The following is a 5478-nucleotide window of genomic DNA, read 5'->3' as shown; positions in this document are numbered from 1 at the left end:
TAGAAATGTTCTTGGAGAGGACACGTAAGAGGCCTTCTGAGAAAATACAAAGAGCTCTCCCGGCAGCATCAGGGGCTTCCGGGAGGCTGGAGGTCAGGCTTGGTTGGCTCAAGCAAGAAGAACTTCTGAAAATGTTCCAGGTCAAGAACAACCCAAAATCAGACGAGCTTCCCAAGCAAAGGGAGAGCTCCTTTGAGGGGAATCCAAATACGATACTAAGATGCTGTTCGAAGAATAGAAGCTACTCAGTGCCGGTACTTGGTGTTGCTAATTGTTCGTTTTCTGATTTTTCTTTCTTTTTAAGGCAAGGAAGAATGTGCCCTTCTCCAGAATTACCCTTGGAGGAAAAGCTGGAGGGAGGTTCCAACTCCCAAATTGGTTTTTGAAATGGGTAAGTGGATAAACAGGATATAGTAACCTGTGAACGGAAGAGGTGAAGCTAAGCCGTTAGGAAGGGGTGGAATTAAAGCGTGGATTTATTGACCAAATTATGCAACTTTAATTTTATAGGGACACTGTTCTTCATAGAAGACTGCTGAACAGTCAGTGTGAGTTATATTCCTAGGCAGGCACTCAGGGGCACGCTGTGAGCCAGAAACTATGACTCAAACTTCCAGTCTCGACAAACTGGTCAGACATAAATATTCTCCTGATGTCCACAAGCCCCTGCCCGTTAGTACTCATTCTCAACAAAATCTGGTTGATTGACTAGTTGACCAAATGACTGGAATCTTTTCTAAGCACAAGCTAGATTTTCAAAATCAAAATGAGATTGGAACAGAGCCTAAGGCTTCTTCATATATTTATTAGAAATAAAAGAGAAAGTGCACAATGAATTTTCAAAGTCTGCAGATGGTACTAATCATGTTTATAGAGTCCAACGTTGATCTGATGTTAGTGAACCGAAAGATCACCAGAGACTCACAGAGTGGCCGGAAGAGCAATGTTGAGTTTGCATGTGGGTATGTGCAAATCCGTGCAGGGAAATGACTCTGTCTCACAAGTGATAAGTGCTGAAATAATTGTCACAACCTAGGAAAGGGTTTAGGAGTCCCCGATGGAATGTTCAACCCATTGAACTCTGGAACCAGAACAAACAGCCAAATAGTAAACATTACTAGGAAGGGTGCTGGGAAAACAGAACGAATGTTCTAGTCTATGTAATTTTCTCCACGCTTGAAATGCTACAGTGAATAAACTGTACTCATTGCTTCCAGAAAAGATCAGAATAAGCATATACATACATTTTTACCATTTGTTTTGATTGATTTCTGCAGAAAAGGCAATAATAAACCTGGGACAGGAAGATCTACAGCAAAGGCAGTTTGGAAGGAGTGCTTCTTGAGGGAGGGTACCAGTGATGGAGAAACAGAATTGCTGTTGGGAGGAGACAAGACATGGGTAGGAAAATTATGTCGAGGGTCAAATTAGAAGGATAAAGTGAGAATGGAAAGGGTGAGAAGATGCAGCCAGGGCTGGAGGATGAGAGGAGGTCAGAGCAGTTTGGATCAAGGACAACAGTTCAGGACTAAGTTCACAGCCTCTAGCTCTCCTTTATGGATGTAGCGGCTGAAAGGACAGTGTATAGAGAATATGAGGGCCATGTAGGATTATTAAGGAAAATGGGTACTTTCCATTTACAGTCCTAATATTTGAGAGATGATAATCATGTTTTTCTAAAAGGTGTCACTTGTAGCCTTTGTCAGACCCCAAGCCCTGAAGTGGATTAAACAAGGCTCTGTGCATGTATGGAAATTTTCGTGGTAACCAGAAATGGCAAATCCTAGAACCTAAGGTACGCCCTTATTTGAATAGAGACAGAAAAATCTTTGAAATTATTCCAAATTATTTGGCTCTGCATTTATTTCAATCCCCTATACTCATGCTTCCTTCCTTGGAGAGACAACAGAAACAACTGAAAGTCGCTTTTCTTTCAGAACGATCACATGCTTTCGCCATCTCACATGGAGAGAGAAATATTTTCTCTTTCCTACTCTGCTAAGCAGCTGTGCAGTTTTCCCGTCTGTCCAGTTTGTGATGAATTGCATGTAAAGTGAACTGATGAAAATGGCCAAACTAGTCTCTAAAAACCCCACGAAAAATCCATTAAACGTCCTCCGCTAGAGGAAGTGGGAGGTTACAATGACTGTTTCGGACTCTGCTTTCTTGTTTTATGTCTGCTAACCAAGATAATCATAAAATGATGTGACATCTCACTCAAAGTCTTCCATCCTACGAAATAATCACCAAATATTATGGTTTAAATGATATGGCAAAGGTCTCTGCCCTTACGATGAATTTCTGCTGATCTCTCTTTATAAGCATTTGCTCATTGCCAAACATTATAAAGAAATAATCCTGCTCTTTTTTGAGATTTTCCCACTTTATTTCTGCCTCCTAACTGTATTTGGGAGCCAGAGAATTCTAGATTGTCTCTTCTGTTTTAAAATAGCAGTTATTTCAGGGCTGTATTTTATGTGTCATTCTTAATAGAGCAAGAAGAATTATTTGATGTTCTCTAACTTTTACACTATTGTGGCCTCTCCCATTGCGGAGCACAGGCTCCGGACACGCACGCTCAGCAGCCATGGCTCACGGGCCCAGCCGCTCCGCGGCATGTGGGATCTTCCCAGACCGGGGCACGAACCCGTGTCCCCTGCATCGGCAGGCGGACTCTCAACCACTGCCCCACCAGGGAAGCCCTGGTGTTCTCTAACTTTTATAGAAAGAAAACGTCTTCAACAGGGACGATGTATTCAACACTTCTCTCAGAATGTGTATCAACTACTCAAGTCTTTAGAATTAGTGGAAATGAGCATTTGGGGGAAAGAAAATGACTACATATGCTTTGTAGTGTAAGACTGACAGTATAGAATTGAGAATCAGCATCAATTTTCTGAATAAATTCCATTAGGAAAGAGAAAGTTCCTTTCTGAAAAAAGAAAATCCAGGTATAACTTCTTTATATTGTGGGGGGACTTGAGTGCTGTCCCAAGTCCGAATCTCCTGTGCCCGCTGGAAGCAGGAATGTAATTGCCGGTGTGATTCAGTTCACAATGGGGACTCCTGGGATGTAGAGAATCACCAAACCCACTTGGGTGTGGATGCCAGATATAGGTAAGGTCACAGACACTCGTTATGCTCAGATGGAAGTACTTTTTTAAAAGAATTAAATCGGTATGTTTGTATTCTGGGACACCTCCTGGTGTTTGCAACTACGTACACCTGCATCGGGCCACAAGGAACTTACCTTCCCTGTTTCTGCTGACTACCACAGCAAAATCTCTTTAGAGAATGAAGATGCATACAGGAGGTAGTAGCAGCATCAAAGAAAATCCATGGGGCCTCAGGCCATCTGGCTGGGGGTGAGCAAGAAGAGGGGGGCTGAATGCCCATCAGGGGACTGTGCAGAAATTTGGAGTCCTAGGGCTGGGCTAGCCAAGGAGACGTGTGTACTCAGGATGTTAGAAACCAACATAGGTTGGAGCCAGGCTAGTGGGGACAAGCTTTAAGCTTCAGGTAGGGGGCCTGAGTCAAGACCACGAAAAAAATACTCATTAGAAAGAAAGCCCTATGGGACCGGGGGCCAAATTTGAGTATGGTAAGTATCCTGAGAGCCATGAACTAGGATCCCTGCCCCCTAGTTTGGGAGACAAAATTAATAAAAGACAAATGAGACCCATTGGAGGAGCACAGAAAACAGCATTTTATAAAATGCCAGATATGTGTTTGGTGATTATCTTTTCTTGATTAAAGCCTGCCAGGTTAGCTTTCCAAAACCTCTCCACCCTGGTCTATATCATTTGGTTTGCAACTCTTGGTGGTGCCTGGGCCAAGCCTTCTGGTCCAAACAGATGGATTCCTTCCAGACACAGGACTGGAGAATTTTTCCACCGATGAGATATGATTTTAAAAAAACAACAAAACTTTGTTGAAACAACTAAGTACAAAACTTGATAATGTTTCTAATTATGTTTAGCTAGATGATCCATGTGTAAAAGAATTTTAAGAAACACCCATCAAAGATAAGTTATGAAGGAGCTTTCTAATTTTCAGCTGTTATCAATCACTGCTCAGTAAAACCACTCTTAAGTGTGTTTAACGCGTTAGAGAATGTCCTGGGATTCGTTCCTAGCTCCTGAACGTGTGGGTCCTGCATGCGACTTTGCTCTCAAAGCACTCACAGAAGCCTTCCATCGGCCTGTGCTTGCCATGAATCAGGAAGGACCCGTATGTGTGACCTTCTCAAGGCAAAGCTTTGATCCATTCTTGGTGGTTTGCTTCCTCCATCTCTTTTGATCCAACAAGAAGAGAAAGGAGAATTCCGCTCTCGGAAAAAACCTTCTGTTTTGTTGCTATGACTGCTTAAAACAAACATTTTAGCACCTCTTAATTAATCCATTGTAAGCCTCCTCCATCCCATCAACTATCTAGAAACATTGCTGATAACACCAGCTCTCAAAAGTGTCCTGGTGCGTACAGAATTGGTCAGATGAACCTGATTTATATTAGAGTTTAAAATTTATTTTAAAATCACCTTTATTGTTCCCTGGTAGTCCGGTGGTAAGGACTCGACGCTTTCATTGTGGTAGACCAGGTTCCATCCCTCATCAGGGAAACTAAGATCCTGTAAGCTGTGCGCCATGGTCAAACAACAACAAAAAAGTCACCTTTATGGAGGTATAACTTATTTAAAATAAAATGCACTCATTTTCAATGTACAGCTCTATGAATTTTGACAAATGCACATACCCAGGTCACCCACACTCCTATCGAGGTATAGGTCACTTCTAGCATCCCCAAATGTTCATTCGCCCCTCGGCAATCCTTCTCCAGCCCCCAAACAAGCAATGCTTTCTGTCGCTGGAGACTAGCTTTGCCTTACTAGAATCTTACATAAATGCAGTCGTAACTGCTTATACTCTTTGTGTCTGGCTCCATTGTTCAACACACTGCTTCTGAGATTCATCCATGTTGTGAGTATCAGTAGTTCCTTCCTTTACTTCGTTTTCATGTACTTAGAGGGGGAAAGAGTCTTCCTTGTGCAGCCATATACTTACTGTTGAAGAGATTTTAATGACGGTTTGGGTTTGATGTCTGTCTTTCAGGGTATTCTTGCCTATCCTGGTGAGACAATAAAATTCTTTAATGTCTCCATTGCCTGAAACGAATGGAGATTTCTATATGGCTTAAGGTACAGTGGAAAACAAGTGAAAGCATTGGCTTAAAATATGACATACGTGGTGAATTATAATACACTGATTTTAGAACACATATTTACTGTCAGTTAAGGTTATGAATGACTGACTCTTTCACATGAAATCTTTTGACCCCAGAACTACTAAATGCTATATAAATTGTGGGCATGATCTCACAATCTTTCTCTTCAAGTCTCTAGGCTTTGTGTTTAGAGTTTCTGGTACCAAGATTTTTTGTTATCAATTTTAAAAGGTTTTCTTTCTTCTGATCAATTATAAG

At 41.7% G+C, this 5478-nt stretch overlaps 1 long non-coding RNA gene across 1 annotated transcript; it reads left to right on the top strand.

The window, feature by feature from the left end:
• The first annotated feature begins 269 nt into the window (after nucleotides 1–269).
• LOC141276106 (uncharacterized) lies at nucleotides 270–2091 on the top strand. Its single transcript, XR_012325052.1, has 3 exons — nucleotides 270–391; nucleotides 1684–1795; nucleotides 1938–2091. It is a non-coding gene; the product is annotated as an uncharacterized lncRNA (long non-coding RNA).
• The last annotated feature ends 3387 nt before the right edge of the window (nucleotides 2092–5478 follow it).

Source organism: Tursiops truncatus, chromosome 12 (assembly GCF_011762595.2).
Source record: "Tursiops truncatus isolate mTurTru1 chromosome 12, mTurTru1.mat.Y, whole genome shotgun sequence".
Taxonomy (NCBI): Eukaryota; Metazoa; Chordata; class Mammalia; order Artiodactyla; family Delphinidae; genus Tursiops; species Tursiops truncatus.
Note: the sequence above shows the minus strand (reverse complement) of the source record. Positions and strands in the feature narration are given on the sequence as shown.